We start from the raw sequence: 16,751 nt of genomic DNA, 5'->3' as shown, positions 1-16,751 counted from the left end.
GTATGTAGAGGGTTCTCAGATCCCCAGATCATTCTTCTACCAAAAAAATCAGGTCTTTCAGTCCTCCAGTGACATTTCCTCCCCTCCTCTCCCCATCCCGGCACCCCCAGCAAAGAAAGAACTGGTGAGTTTCTCAGTGGCCTGTGATAATACATTCCTCTCTGCTTCAGTCATCCTGGCACTGGGACGCTCCTTGGCTGCTCCTCTGGTGATGTAATGCTGGGACCACATCACCTGCAAAGGAAACTGATCTGCAAGTAATAAAGAGCCCAGCCGTCTTGAAACAGCCAAAACAGAAACAGGAGCACTGATTTTAGTTAGTGGATTTTAAACACACACACCACCCCCCAACTTTTGTGCTTTTGTTATTTGGGTTTCCTTCTCTCCCTTTTCCCATGAGAAGCCCGTGCTGTTTTCATTTGGCTCCACTTTATTTCATATACATGAGATGCAGGTAGAGGGTGACGGAATTTCTGTGGAGGCTGATTTCTGAGTAGGGCTGCTGCCCTCTCATTCATTTCAGATCTGAAGACTTTGTGGGGTTATTTAAAATAAAGAATCGAGGAAACAGAGAAAGCACAAGCTGTGCTATCACTTTACTGTTGACTAATGTAGGATTACCCTGAGTATGTAGGCTGAGGTTCAAAGAGTTCACATAAGGTGCTTCTGTCAGCTCAACTGATTCTTTTCCTCCCTTTGAACAGCTATTTCTCCTGCCTGATCACAAACAGCTTTTGAAACCTCACTTTCACAAGCCATTTGATAAACACGGTTGGTGGGTAGGCTGCCATTCAAGGAAAAAAAGTCCCTTTGGGCATAAGGTTTGGAATGTAAACATTCAGGGCACAATCCTACCTGGCACTTGGGCCCATGCAAGGCCCTTGCACTGGCCCGGGAGTGTCGTAAAATGCTGTAAAGCACTTTTGTGCCACTCGTTGGGGAGATGGGCCGGCGCATGGTGCTGGCCTCCCTGCACTGCCACAGGACCTGAGGAGAGTTTGAGTTGCATGGCTAAGCTCAACTGATGGAGGGGTCTAGGGGGGTATGGGGAGGGTGGGGAGGAAGCATTTTGGGGTGGGACAGGGTGGGCGGGACCATGGGTGGATGGGCAGGGAGCTTGAGGCAGGACTAGTCCTTGGCAGTTATGCTGAATCCTGACCCCGTTCCTGGGCAGCCCAGGGCAGTCCCAGGCTGCTTGGATCTGCACCACTTCGTCAGGTGGCGCAGATCTAGGTGGACCCATTGGGGCTGCTGCATTGTGACAGGGGGTAAGAGGAAAGGTTTCCCCTTGGCTCAGGCTTTTGGCCCCCAAACTGGCATTGGATGCAGTGCAGGCCCACTGGCCTGGCTGCTTTCAGCGCAAGTTGGGATTGTGCTCTCAGTATCCAGCTTGGTCATGTTTAAAAGCAATGCATTACTAATGACATTTTCAGGTGACGCACATGCCAGTATGTATGGCACCCTCAAGGACTATGCATGAACCTGGACTTTGGTACTTGGGTTGGGTAAAATAAAATAATTTTATTTTAGTTTGGTTTAATTTTGAAGTTTTACTGATGGTGCAATCCTAACTTCTTCCTTGGCTGGAGCAGCAGCTGCTGCGCCTGCTGAAGGTGTTACGAACATGCCATAAAGCACGTTCATGAAACCTCCGGAGTAAGCAGCACCGGCAAACCTGCCTGCGCCACCCCTGCCAATTCTGAATCCTGACGATTGGCTGGACGGCGCAGGTAAGGTTGCGCCAGGTGGCCCGGGGTGGGGGGTTGTGGGGTGGCTGGAGGTCTCCTTACCCCAAGAAGACCTCCTGCCACCGCCTGAACTTCACTGGATGGAGCGGAGTCCATGCAGCCCCACTTTGCCTGCAGAGCTTAGGACTGGGCTGCAAAGATCTTTTTTCATTATACAAAACCCAGCAGCCAGCAGTCTTTCTGCCTATATTGATTTCAGTATTCAAGTTTTCTTTTTTGTCTGTTTTGCTCTGCCCTAGTTCTGAACGAAGGTCGAGAAAGTGGAGGGTCGGGAGACAGAATAATGCAACGGGATATTGTGGGAATCCATGGCTTTGCAGTTATTACTCATCTTACCGTACATCAGCAATGAAAGTTGGCAGGAACAGACAAGTATGAGAACCAGTACAACATTCTGAGAAGCTTGGCAAAACACACAAAACTCTTTCATCAATGCAGTACATTACTGGCAAATCTGTAACACTGAGCAAGATTTTTGTCCACCTCCCAGTGGTGTCGTCAGTACAGTGAATTTCTTGTACATAAAAAGTTGCCTTAACCCATTTCAACCCAGTGCACAGGTGTACACATTTGATTCCTGTTACATATATGCAACATTGGGCAGAAATGGTTTAAAGTGAAAGGCAAGCATCTGAATGATAGAAACAGATTTGGTCTGAGAAGAGCTGCCTACTAATTTCACATAAATGTGTTGTGATTGCTCCAATGAACATTTAGAAACTGGCAGAGAAAATAAAACAAAATCTCAAGTGCAAGTTGTTCTTAATTCCAGCTGACTTTTAGGATGGTGACTTCTAGCAGCAAGCAAGACTGAAAATAGTTTCAAGCTTCTGTATGGGTTAAGCATCTGTCAAGATTAAAGAGGGATAACTAGATAATTGCAACCACATGATAACTAGAGGATGAGGATGTCAGGCTACAGTCTCTAAACTTTTTTTTTTTAACAAGGGTTATGGCCTAGAACAGTGTTATCCAGAATGTTTCTTGATGACTAATAGCTAGCATAATGAAGCTGTTCTAATCCAGGGTTTTTCAACAGTTTTTGCTTTTTGGCAAGTACCACTTTTTGCCGGTACCTCTTTTGCAGATATTCCCACTGACTCCAAAAATGACAGCTGTGCACAGGAGTGTGTGACTTGAGTTGGGCCTTCCCAAACCACGGCATGTTTGAAGGGATAGGCAGATGAATAGGCATTTCTTGCCAACTGATGCACCGTACTGTTCCATCCAGGGGTAAGGGGGTAATTTGTACCTGGGTCCAGGGTCAAAAAGGAGGCCCAGGAGCCAGAACAGAAATTTCCTGGAATATTACATTTTCCTATCTACTCAGACTTGTTGCCGACACGGGACGCTGGGGACACTACCACGGGTGTGTGGCTGCAGCTACTGCAAAGTCATATATGCTGAGCCAAGGAATGCATACATGACACTCCTTAACGCATTGTCAAATCTGGGAGGAAACTGGCCTGCTACAGTAGCTCTTTGGCTTGTGGATCTGTTTACCATGAAGGGGTGTACAGGAGCTCGGGGACATAGCTGCAAGACTACAGCTGCTGCAGAAGCATTTTGGAAAGCAGGACACTTTCCATTCTAGTGTGAGCTTAAATAAAATGATGCCAATTTTCTGCATGATTTTCTATACTTAAAAGATTTTAGCGAGACTTAGGAATGTGTTTGGTTTTCCGTATTACTGTATCTAGCTGCCGACGCCACACAGGTTGATAGACCTGGGTTCCAAAGACTTTTCCAGCTGCCTCCACCCTCCTCCCACCCTGTTTTGCCCCTCCCTGCCCCATTCTTCTCACCCATCACCACCCTCCCCTGCTCTTTTCACCCCTCCCTCTTTGCAAATGGGCCCCCCAAAAACTTTATTCCCCCCCCCCCCGGTAAATTCCTCTCAGTGGCCCTGGTTCCATTCACACCAACATGCAGCAGGGTTAGGCCAGGCAGGGCACTGCCACATGGTCACCATGGCAGAAAACTCCATGCCTTGAATTTGTGGCTTTAGGGCAGCTTTTTAAAGCACAGAGCCTTTAAAAAACTATCCTAGTACAAGATGAACTGTTTAGTCTGAAGAGGATTGCTTGTTAGGCACTTAAAGAAAAAATGTAAGCACAAGGACATTCAGCCCAAGCCTGACAGTGCAATCCTATGTGTGTCTACTCAAGAGTAAGTCCTAAGTCAGTGGGGCTTATTCACAGGTGAGTGTGTATAGGACTGTAGCCTGTGACACATAAAAACTGCAAGCAGGAGAAAGACAACTATCAGGGTGAGGATGACAGTTTGACAAAATGTATTCACCTGCTGCCCCTTCATAATATTCTTGCACTGTGTTTTGTATATCATTAAACCATTTCTGCCCAACACTGCATATACACAACAGGGATCAAATGTGTATACCTGTGGACTGGGCAGACCCTTTGGACTATGCAGCTCAGACCCTTTGGACTATGTAAAAATACTACAATTTTTGCCTCTGGTATCTGAAAAATAACTTTTAAAACAATTCAAATATACACTGGATAACGCAGAGTAGTATAGCCAGTGATATCTGTGGAAAGCAAGAGTGCATACCAACATACAATATTTGAGCAGGAATAAAAGGGTTCCATAGCATTCAAGAAGAAACTAATGAACTTGACCTGTAGGACTGTGAATTGGCCAAAGATGCAAAAAGGAATGGAGACAGACAGTTTCAGAACACCACAGTCTATGTAGATTTACTTCGTTATGTTCAGTGATGATGACTCCCAATTAACAGCCAGTCAATCCTATGCATGTCTACTCAGAAGTAAGTCCCATTAGAGTAAGTGGGGTTTACTCCCAGGAAAGAGTGGATTGGGTTGTATATCTGCAATCCTATGCATCCTTACTTGGGACTGAGACTCAATAGATTTACTTTCCCAGTTGACTGATGCAGGAGGTAAGGTTATAATAGCACATAGGGCTGGAATACTATTTATACAACATGATGAGCTCAGGTATTGCCAGCTTTAGTCTCTTGGTGGTACTGCCTTCTAGGATACTTTAAATCACCTGGGAGAGCCAAGAAATTTATATGACAAGCATGCAAACTGTCTGTTTTAAATAAGAACAATGGTTTGTCTTATTTAAAACTAATGCCATATATGACTTCTAGTTAATGAGCTTGCATTCATTTGTGGTTTTGGTTTTCATTATGGTAGTTCTCAATTATAACTCAACTTTTTTTCATTTCACAGCACACTGTCAAGGTGCTAAAATTGTCAAGGCACACCATCAGTTTTTTGACCATTGAGCCAGCATGGGGCCCACATCCCCCAATAGCCCTCTTAATAAATGGCCTTCCCCAAACTCCCTTGGCATTTCGTGGACCTGTGGACCATTCGTGGCATACCACTGTGCCATGGGGCAGTGGTTGAAAATAGCTGGCTTAAAAGAATGTCCTGTATCATTCAACTGAATTGGAACTTTGCTTTGATACAGAAAGAGTCAGGCTCAAACCCCAAGATCCCAACACCATCTGCTCACATTTTTGTGAAAGTCTGAATTTTCTTCAGTTAAAAAGGCAATTTTTTTTTAAACCAAAGTATCTAGAGTTGTTGTATTGAGTTCATTAATCATGCTCCATAAAAAGCAATGTGTATAACAGGGAGACCTTGAGCAATTCACATGGTGAGATTTAAAGGGAAAGCTCAGTCCATCCGTTCAGGAGAAAAAGAATCCCCTTTGAGAATAATATAGTGTTTTACAACATCTGCCTGTTTTAAATAACAGCAATAGTTGGTGACTAAGGCCAGTTGCTCCTCTTAAGTTTAGTAAGTGAGGGGTTTGCAGGGAATATGATGTAAGTCATAGAAAATGTATAGCCTGGAATCGGCTCAACTTGCAGCCCTCTTCCCCTAGCAGCATTCTTTCTCAAGGATATGTTGTATTTCTCTTTATTGAATACTTTCCCAAGAGGCACAAGATGACTAATGCAATATATTTTCAAAGTATATTGAAAACAGCCAGCTTTCTTTGTCTGTGTCTCAAAAGTGTTGTGCATGATTTTTGTTGTACTACCCCAAAAATGGGTTCTAGAAACCCGTTAATATCCCTTAAGCACTGGACAGGTGGAAGTCTGATGACAGGATTGCATCTAAGGATGCTAATTATCTGGAAGCCAGACCTCTGTGAGCATAAGGGGAAAACTTGGGGTTTAATTAAGGAAAGACTTGAATGGCTTCTTTAAGGATGGTGATTTGTAGTTTGTATGAGGTGCACTTTCGTGGCAGTAAGCAAACACAAATCCTAGAGGGAGGTTGTTTGTGTTTCTGTAACAGAAACATCTGAGTTTGTTTGGAGAGATTTAAGTGATGTAGCCATGGAATCTGGGGAAATCAGGGAATGTTACTGTTGTTAAATAACATGAGTTCCTGCACTTGAGATAAAAAGCAAAAGAGAGGCCAAGGCAAGGTCTAATTGGTGCTCTGGAATCTCTTTTCAAGACAGGGCTGAACCCTAGAACATTATTTCTTTTTATTATTTATGTTATATAGTGGGTCCATGCGAATAAAGGAAGGCATAGTGATAACAGCTCAATACGTTTATTCCATCTTCAGAACAGAACCTAGCAATGAATCTGACACAAGGCAAACACCCCTGGCTTTTATATCCTTTAGCTCTGCCCAGATTTCCCATGATTCGTGCAGTTGAAACATTAAGTAAAGGGCCAATCAGATGGTAAGATTTCGATCCACCACCCGATTGGCCAGCCAGAAGTCTGGGCCAATCGGTTATGCAGGATTTCAATCTTGCATAACTTGCGTACATAACACCCCTCCCCACCAAAGTACAGTTCAAGGTTCACAAACATAGTCCTCAGAGTGGCGGGGCTGTACCCACATTCGCAAGGTGTGGCAAGGCTTTGATGTCGGAACCTCTGGTTCCTTAGTCCGCTCTGGGGTTGGCACAGCTATGGCAGAGGGAATCCCCGTAAGTGCACTAACATCAGGTGGCTCTGATAAGTCCAGGGAGGTCTCTGGTTCCCACGGTAACACATCAGGAGTGATGGCCTCTCCAGTTTGTGGCAAGACCTGATGCTGGTTACTAGGGACTGGAATCGGTGTGGTGGGTGCTGAGTCAGCCAGGCAGCAGCGCATCTGGTCCACATGATGGCGGAGAGTCCGGCCATACTGGATGGCAACCTCGTATGAGACAGGACTGGTGACTCCAATGATGGTTGCTGGGATCCACGCTGGACCGTTCGCATAGTTCCAGACGTACACTTTGTCACTGAGGCTGAACCCACTAATGGCCTCTCGTATCTTGGAAGTCAGTGGTCTTTCCAAAGTTCTGTCTGGTGCAGGATGAATGTTGTCAGCATCAAAGTCTAATTTGTTCATACTCTGGACCCCAGTTACCTGGATGCCAAGTGGATCAAACCACGCAAGGCCATGGAGACTGGTGTGATGGCCCTCGATGACCACCAGATCCAGGAGCCCCTCAAAGTGTTTATAATGAACCTGAAACTTACCCACACCCCAAACAGGGACACTGTTGCCCTGGAAATCCATAAGCAAAATTCCAATCGGCTCAAGGCTGGGGCCCTTTCTAGGGCAAAGGCGCTTAAAAGTCTCTGTAAATAAATAATAGAGAGCGCTGATCCAGAATCCACTTCCATTACGCAGGGAGACCCTTGAATTTCTACTGTCACATGTATCTTTTTCTTGGTTGGCAAACGGACGCTCTGGATGGGATGTACTGAAGTAGTGTAGGGCTCTTCCTGGCTGACAGACCGCTGAAGAACTTTCTGGCTCCGAGTCCGAGAAGGCTTACTGTGACAAACACGAGCAATATGGCCCCTCTTTCCGCATGCCCAACAAGTCACATTGCGGAACTGGCAACTCTGACGTTCGTGTGGTTCCCCACAGCTGGCGCAAGGGCCTAGGCTGGAGACCTTGGAGGCTTGCTGGGCCCTAGGTCTAGGTGCTTGTGGTTCCTGGCGATCATTGTGTCTCGACATACCTCAATTAATTCATAGCACCTCCCCTTCTTCCAAACGATCTGAGGCCATGTCCTCATGGTGGACTGCCTCGGCTTTTCAAGTTGTGGCTGGGCTGCGAGAGGCACAAATCTCCCTTGTTGCTTCTTCTGCTTTTTCAAACGCCAGCGCCTCCTTGACAGCCTCTTGAAAGGTCAGCTCTTCCTTCGCAAAGAGCTTCCTCCGAATCCTTTCGTCCTGGAGGCCGCATACAAACCGGTCAAGAAGCATTTCTTCCAGGTCTCGGAATTCACATCTTCATGCAAGATGACGAAGCACGGACACGTAAGCTGGAACAGACTCAATGGCAGCCTGATCTCGCTTGTAGAAGGCATGGCAGCATGCAATACGGGACGGCTGGGGCGGAAATGATTCTTCAGGAGGGCCACAATGTCCTTATAACTGGTAGCCCTTAATTCTGCTGGTGCCACAAGATTCTGGGCGATTTCAAATGTGGCGGAGCCACAGATGCTGAGCAAGGTGGCCCGCTTTAGCAAGGTGGCCCGCAAGGTGCATCTTTAACTGCATTGGCTTCAAGGAAGAACTCAAGACATTCTGCATAGTGTCCCATAGCTCTGGGGATGCTGGATCGAATTCCTCAATATGACCTCGAGTGGTCATTGTGGCAGCTCAGCAGGCTTATGGAAGCAGGTCCTTCTTTCTTCGTCTGGGGCGACAATTCCCCGGTGATGAATCAGCTCTTGGTCCTAGCGTTGTTAAGCATGGAGGAATCAAATCCCATCCTTGTCGCCAGTGTTATATAGTGGGTCCATGTGAATAAAGGAAGGCATAGTGATAACAACTCAATACATTTATTCCATCTTCAGAACAGAACCTAGCAATGAATCTGACACAAGGCAGACACCCCTGGGTTTTATATCCTTTAGCTCTGCCCAGACTCCACATGATTGGTGCAGTTGAAACATTAACTAGAGGGCCAATCAGATGGTAAGATTTTGATCCACCACCCGATTGGCCAGCCAGAAGTCTGGGCCAATCAGTTATGCAGGATTTTGATCCTGCATAACTTGCATACATAACAATTTATATAATGGCATCAATGCGCATGGTATTTTATCAAGGATAGGTTCCTGCCCTGAGGAGCTTACAGTCTGAATTTTGTCATGTGGAGACAAAAGGGGAAGAGGAATGAAATGGAAGCAGGAGTAAACAAGGGAAAGTGTGCTTATGTCTTAGGATGCAATCCCATGTGCACTTTCATTGGAGTGAGTCCCTGTAATGTCCATGGCGGGAGGAGGCCCCTGCTCTGGGGTCTGTACCGAGCGCAAGGGGCTTACCTGGTCTAGGCACGGTGGTCGGCGGTGAAGTAACACATGGGACACCAGCAGGGCAGCTTTACACAGATGGTTTAATTTAGTCAATCTCCTTACATTCACAGCCCCCTTCAGTCTACGCTGACTGATGCCGGCGTTGGCAGAGTGGTTCTGGCCCCGTTCCTTCAGGTTCCTGGTAGTTGGGAGTCCAGGCTTCCCGGACCAGGTCCCTCTGCCCTGTGCTTGGAGGCCTCTGCCCCAGCCCACAGGGACCGTGCTGGCTGGCCGGCCCTAGGATGGCCCCTGGCCCCTTGGTGTGGGCTCCCTTCTCCATTCGTACTCCGGGTTTGTAGTTGGTGTCGAGTGCCCCTCTCGACCACCACAGCTCTCCAGGGTATGCCCCTTGGGACTGGGCAGGCCCTGGGTCCTGGAGGTTCTGGCCCCAACCTCCTGTCTCTGTAGCTGACCATAGTCTCCTCCCTACAGAGGCCTCTCTCCTTTCCCCTTGGCCGGGGTCATCCTTTCCCTCGGGCTTCCTCCTGGCCTTCCACCCCTCTGGCAGGAAGAGACCTCCCTCTTCCCTCTTCAGCTCCCTTATGAGGCTTACCTCTGGCCAGCCTGACCCCACCCTTCCTTCCCAGCTGTGTCTTCCTGCTCCCAGCTGTTCCTTGTCCCTACTCCCCTGTAGGTGTCCTGCCCAGGCCTCCAGTCCTGCTGACACTTGGGGCTTCCTTCCAAGTAGACCTTGTCTCCCAAAGAGACCCTTGTGTCTATGGAACTCCAGGCCACCTGAGCCGGGCCCAGGTGACAGTCCCATTGAGTTCAATGGGACTTATGTCTGAGCAGACATGCAGAGGGTTGTACTGTTACACATCCCTAAGGCTTAATCACAACAGGATGTGTGGACTAAGGGATTATGTCAAAGTCTTCATGGAAAAGGTGTGTTTTGAGGAGGGATTTGAAGGATGTACAAGTTGTGGTACCAACAGACAGGTTTTCTGGGAGTCAGTTTCAGGCTTAAGGGGCAGCAAAGAGATTGGTGAAAATAAAAATGTGAAAAATATGCCTGACAGATTCAACAGGAGAAGTTTTTGTTAGCATTGAAGGGAAAACATTGACAGGCTGATGTTCTTCCTATTGCATAACTGTGAAAGGCCCAGGATGGAAGGGGAGGCAATTCAGATGACAGTTGGGTGTGACACTATAAAACTTCTTTAAAGGTGGCTGAATAATGACACCTCCATTCATGGCCTATGGCTGAATCTTTATAAATAGCATTCTGGGCTGAAAGGCATGCATTTGTCCATGTACTTACTGGCTGTGTGATTCTGCCCCAAGTCACAATGTAGAGAGCGTTTTGCTCAGATTTTGCTGGTAAGAGATGACTACTGGAGTGAGTTCCATAAAAGCATAAATTTGCAAGTGGTCAGTATCATATACTAACCAGACACAGAACTCTGGTTTCCTTGGTCATCTCACCTTTGTAACTGTTAATTTATGACTGTCCCTTCAGTACATACAACAGTAAACTGGATCATTATTTTGAGTTTGCAAAATTAAAAACCCCAAACCTTGTAGGCCATAATAAGGAATATACCTGAATTGTGAACAAATGCAAAAGATGGTAAGTCAGATCCTATTTACGACATGCACAAGGGATGTTTGGCTACCGTGATAGATCATCCTCCCCCCCCCCAAACTATTTTGAAAAGATTTTTTTTAACAAGTAGGGGGTTATTTTGGCATCCATTTTGCTTTGTGCTGCATTTTGGATGGAATTCCTTTCTAGCTGAATAATGGTTTACTTTCATGCTGTATGATTTCACCTCCTTATGCTGATTCGGAAAGGATTGCAATTGCTGCTTGAACACATATTGAATAGAACTGGCTGGAGTTCAATTAGCTTGGAAGAGGGGGAATGGCAGGGGGAGAGAGAATACACTTTTCTTGAACCTCTCCTGCCACTCTTCTCTCCTCCCCCCCCCCCCCAACTGCTAAGCCTTTCTCTGGCCAACTTATTTCTCCTTGCTTTCTGAAGTAGTAAGGCTCCACCTCCCCCCCCCCCCACTGCTGAAAGTTAAATCTGCACAATAATGAACCATATAAGGGAGGGATGACATCATCAGTGAGAGGTCCCAAGCTGTTTTGCACAACATTCACCTTTCATTGTTCTGATGACATGGCTGGAATGTGATGGCTAATTCCCTGTAGAGCAGGGGCTAAGCAGGGCCTTCAGACTAGTAAACTCTTGCAAAGAGGGGAAGGGAGGGGGATAGAAAGTGCTCCTCATTGGAAGGTAAGGAAAGCATGCTCTGCTTGCTTGGTTCATAAATGTATGTTCTTTCTTGTACGTGTACATTTTTCAGTGTCTGTTAATAGAATTGCTTGGCAGGAAGACTCAGCTGAGAGCAGTTGTAAGTAACAGTGTGAAGTGCAGCCATGTGCTGAAAGGGGGCAAATGACTACAACTTTTCCAGGTTAACAGCTCCACTGTTTGTGTGTTGCTGACTTAGGGAGAGAAAACTGCCTTGCATCCCAGCTAGGGCACTCTGGTTTTCAGGTATTGTATGTGGAATGTTTTGACTTTGTTGTTAGTAGAGAGATGCTCTAAACTGAACCTTTTCCTTGGTGTTACTCTGTGGTTCAGTTTTTATTTCCGTGTGAAGAAGACAGTTCACAAACCTGAGTTGTTCAGGAAAGCTTAATGTCAGCCGGAAGGAGTGTTTCCAAAATTTGAGAGCGACTGTTTCCCATTGACACAGGTGGAATGCTTTGTGTTAAGCTGTGCTGTCCCACTGTGCTGAGTTGTTTATTTGTATGCAACTAAGGCTACAGTCCTAAACACACTTTCCTTGGAGTGAGCCACATTGAACTCAATGAGATTTACATCTGAGTAGACATGCATAGGATTGTGCTGTCAGATGCTGAATTGTTTGGTCTTCGTAAGTGTGATGACTCTTGTTACATGATTTGATGCAGAAAGTGTTTGGAAAGCCATCCGTGTACGTAAATACGTAAGATGTCCCACTCCTCAAAGACAGGAAACTTGATCAGCAGTACATTAATTTTTTTTTAAAAGGTGATGTTTCAGACTTCGGGAAAAAGTTTTTTCCCCTAGAATAGTTCCTAATTCTAATGGACAGAAATCTTATTAGCAGCACCCACATTTTCCTTGGTATAATTTTTATAGGAAGACAAATTGTATTCTACTTGTACTTCAGTTTTGTAAAGTGGGTACCTCTGAAAATAACTGAACATGTTTCACCAGAAAATATTGTGGTAAATTGGGCAGACCTTGGCTACTTACGGTGCAATCCTGTACTTGTTTAGTCAGAAGTAAATTCCATTATATTCAATAGGGCTTACTCTGAAGTTTGCATAGGATTGGATCCTCGGTCAGCACAACAGAGGTATTTGATTATTGTATTATTTAATGGGTCACAAGACATTTTTATCTGGGTAATCTTTACAACAGCCCCATCAGGTAGGCCAGTTCAGTGATTTCCATATTATAAAGTGAGAGGTCAGATTGAGACATTAGCTTGTGGTAAACTTCTGGTCCAGTAAATATGTTTATACTTTATTTATAAACTCAAAAATTTATACTGGGTCTACATCTATATAGTAAGTTGGGCTGGACTGGTCTTTACCAGTGTTTTCAACAGCCTTCCCTTTTCTTATGTTCAAGGATTTGCCTAAAACTCTTCTTCTCCTGCAGCAGGAGCAGTGATGTCATCAGGAAGAGTGCACAGGTGCAGTGTTTTGAAACCTTTTTCAAAGGACCTTAATTGACAAGATGTATTGATGGCCACTAACTTGGATGGCTTTAAAAGAGGATTGGACAAATTCATGGATGACAGGTCTGTCAATGGCTATTAGTTGTGATAGTTATGTGGTACTTTCAGGTTCAAGAGCAGTATTCCTGTGAATACCAGTGACAAGGGAACAATAGCAAGAGAGAAGTACAGGTGTCCCTGCGGATCCAGTATCCGTGGGTTCAGTTCTGAGGATCCGTGGGACCCCCGGGTCCATTACCATTGTTTAGTGGCTTACCATGGCAAAATATTTCCTCTTTTTTACAGATCTCTATTAACATGCAAACTTATAGTATGTGCGGACAGGCTGCAGGCAGCCTGAATGCTTAAAGTGACTAGATTGAACACTAAGTGGAAGCAGGAAGTTGTTGGGCTACTGTGGGAAACATGATGCTGAACCAGATGGGCTTTTAGTCTGATTTATCAGGGCTTTTCTAATGAAAAATAGGATCAGGATCAGCAGGAGGCAAACTGAGAAATTTGCCTGAGGGTATATCTTTATGCCTACATGAGTGGTTCCCAAACTGGTGGTTGTGACCCACCAGTCAGGGAGAGCCCTACCACTGGCCCCTAAAGGGGCAGGGAGGAGTAAAGGCAGCAACATGACCTGCAGGGCTCCCCAAGTCTCTGAATTGCTAAAAATTTCCCCCTTCATGTGGGTCATGATGTCTATTTTTAGAAATTCAGAGGCTTAGGAAGCCCTGCAGAGGCATCCATGGGCTACCTGAACCCATGGGATGGTCAGTGCTGCAACAAATAAGTTAAAACAAACCCTGTCGCCCCCAGCAGTGGTGCAATCCTGGCGATCATGTTGCTGGTTTTTCTCCACCTCCACAACAAATGGTTCTCTACTTTCCCGTAGAAGTTTTGGAATTACTGGTCTAGGTCAGCAGTCTCCAAACTGGAGACCACTGTGCTCTGAAAAAGCCCTCCCTGTCCCGACCAGCGCTTACCATTCTGTTGTGCTGCTGCTTCTTTCTTCACCCGATCTGGGCACAGGGATGCTCTGAACAGTCACGTCTCTTGCCCAATGTCCTAGCAGGCTTTGCAGAATGATGTCCAGGCAGACATGACTGCTAAGAGTGTCCCTGTGCCCAGATCGGGTGAAGAAAGAAGTGACAGCGCGGTGGAATGGTAAACGCTGTTCGGGGGGGGGGGGAGGAGGAAGGTTCTTGTCAAACCCAGATCTGGCCCACGAATTGTAGTTAGGCAAGAGCTGGTCTAGGTCCTCCTCTTTCCCAGAGGTTACCTGAGAGGTGGTATGTGACACAAGATACTTTAAAGTTACACATTTATCTGAGAGTGAGTCCTATTGAGCACAGTGGCACTTACATGTAGAGGTTAGCACTCTAATATGCTTTGTATATTTATTTAGGATATGTTTAAATCCAATTTTTATACATTAAAAACTTTTGCAACCCACTCCAAGAGTTCGGGGTGAAATTAACTACATCTGTAAATGAAGTATAGTAAGTTTCAAAGTAGAAATAAATGGCAGGAGAAGAAAACACTCTGATGAAGATGTTTAAAGGTGGTGATAGTTGTTACCTTAACGAGGCATGGCTCTATAGGTGTACAAGTTACATTTTAAAATGAATCATTGATTTTAAAAATGTGTTACATTTTAAAATGTGCCACTGATTATAAGTTTATACATTTGGTACTGCAGGAAAAAGACATCATGTGTGAAGTAGCTGTGAACAGCTTATTAGATTATAAACGGGGGCTGTTGTGAATTTTTATTTATTGTTAAAGGGCTTGTATGTATTAATATACATATGTATGTATATGTATGTATTAAGTGCTCTAGAAATACCAGATGATGAAGAGCCGTTCGAGCATAGTAGTACCTTCTGCACCAAAGCAAAAGTTGATCCGGTTATAATTGGAACCATTACATATTTCCATCAAGTGGGAGTCCAACTGAGTATACAGGTGGCACCTGTTTATCTACGGAATTTCCATCTGTGTATCTGGCTCAACGTGGGCTCTCTGGACCTGTTTGGAGCCAGACGTGGCCCAACCTGAGCCCTCCGGAGGCTCTTCTGAGGCCCATGGAGGCTGTGAGCAGCCTCCATGAGCCTCAGAATGACCTCCAGAGGTCCTAGAAGGGCAATTTTTGCCCAAAAACTAAAAGTGCCCTTCTAGGACCTCTGGAGGTCATTCTGAGACTCGTGGAGGCTGTGTGCAGCCTCCACAGGCCTCAGAACAGCTCTGGACGCAACCAGAGCAAGACTCTGGTCATGTTTGGAGCTTGGTGGTGCCCAAATTTGCATGACTTGGTTTCACGTGAAATTTGATATCCAGGAGGGGTCCAGGAATGGAACCCTCATGGATAACAACAGTCCACCTGGACTCTGAAATTCATGTATGCATGCTGGGCCTTAATAAGAACCAATGCTGGATAGCTCCCCAGGGAAAGTGACTAGCTTCAAGGAAGGCTGGTGTGAGAATTACCTTTGTCCATTTTGATTTTCCTGTGTGATGGACTCTTCCACATAGGAAAATGCATACAGCTTCTGTGTTGATCTTTGTGGTTTTCAAATGCTCTTCCCCTTCATGAAAGTGTTTCTGTGTAGTAAAATTTATGGTAACATTAAGCATCTAGTATCAATTTTTTAATAGTAAGCCAACTGAGGAAGTGCCTTTGTGATTATGCTTTGAATGTGTGTCAGTTTTTTTTGGGGGGGGGAGGGGAACCCATGACTACTTGAGTTATAACTTGTAAAAACAGAGAAAGATTGTGAAAACATCTTAGTACTTTCTGGAAATCTAAAAATATTTCTGGTAAGAGGAAACATGAAAGTGTTGCATGAACTTAGTTTTATAGAGAACCAGTTGCTGCTACTTGAAAGAGTTGGCCCTTTTCAAGTACTTCATTGACTCTGGTACGTTATAAAGTCAGCTGTGAGGCATTGATAGCAGTTAATATTGTCTGAAAAGCAATTGCGCAGAGATTTGTTCTGCTCTGGAAGACCACTGGATACAGTAGTCAAAAGACAGCACTCCTCTGGGGATTGTTCTTCCCAGATCCTTGTTTCAAAACATATTTATTTATTAGCAAATGGTATTGGTATATGTTTGTAACTCTCTGAGCATACAATAAATGAAAATAAAATGGCTAGAAAAATACTGAACTGAACATTTAAAGTTGAACAATAATGTGTGATTGTGCCATACATGCTGAAAATAGACACCTGGATCCTGGAATTCTTAATGATGCCGGACCTCTGTTGTGTGTACAGAGCTGTGCCACTGTAAACAGCCCCTTCATGTCCATTTTCAAAGGATGTAACAAACCCATAATTGCAGTTGTGGATGGAAATTTCTAGGAGCAATGTTGTGGCAACATGATATATCCACCTACATCTTTTGAAGTGTTATATACTCGTATAATTTCAAGCAGTAAAAAAAGTCTGCCTATATATATATGGTCTAGATGGTCAGGCCTCCGTCTGCCTGAAGATAACATCCACAAGGTCGCCAGTTCGAGGCCACCGGCACCATGCGACCTTGAAGCAGCTGACAAGCTGAAGCCGAGCCATTCCATCTGCTCTGAGCGTGGGAGGATGGAGGCCAGAATGTGAAACCAGATCAGAGTGAAACATCTGGACTGTTGTAGTTCTTGAAAGATAGAACCTTCTTTCAATTGTAAAAATCCCTATGGGGATTTAATCAGCCTGCCTATGTAAATCGCCTTGAATAAAGTCTTGAATAAAGACCAAGAAAGGCGGTATATAAATACCTGTATTATTATTATTATTATTATTATTATTATTATATAGGCAGACTTTTTTTTACTGTTTTATGTCTCCCCCTCCCCCCAAGTTAAAAGGAGTTTACTTTCTATTCTTCTCCGTTTTTGTATCTAAGTCAGTGGCTGTACTCATGTGATTCAGGACTGATCTAC

At 45.0% G+C, this 16,751-nt stretch overlaps 1 protein-coding gene across 4 annotated transcripts in view; it reads left to right on the top strand.

The window, feature by feature from the left end:
- FILIP1 (filamin A interacting protein 1) overlaps nucleotides 1-16,751 on the top strand; it is a 129,301-nt gene that overhangs the window by 90,488 nt on the left and 22,062 nt on the right. The window lies entirely within an intron of this gene.

Source organism: Tiliqua scincoides, chromosome 1 (assembly GCF_035046505.1).
Source record: "Tiliqua scincoides isolate rTilSci1 chromosome 1, rTilSci1.hap2, whole genome shotgun sequence".
NCBI classification, from domain to species: Eukaryota; Metazoa; Chordata; class Lepidosauria; order Squamata; family Scincidae; genus Tiliqua; species Tiliqua scincoides.
The sequence above is the reverse complement of the archived record's forward strand: the minus strand, read 5'-3'. Positions and strand labels throughout refer to the sequence as shown.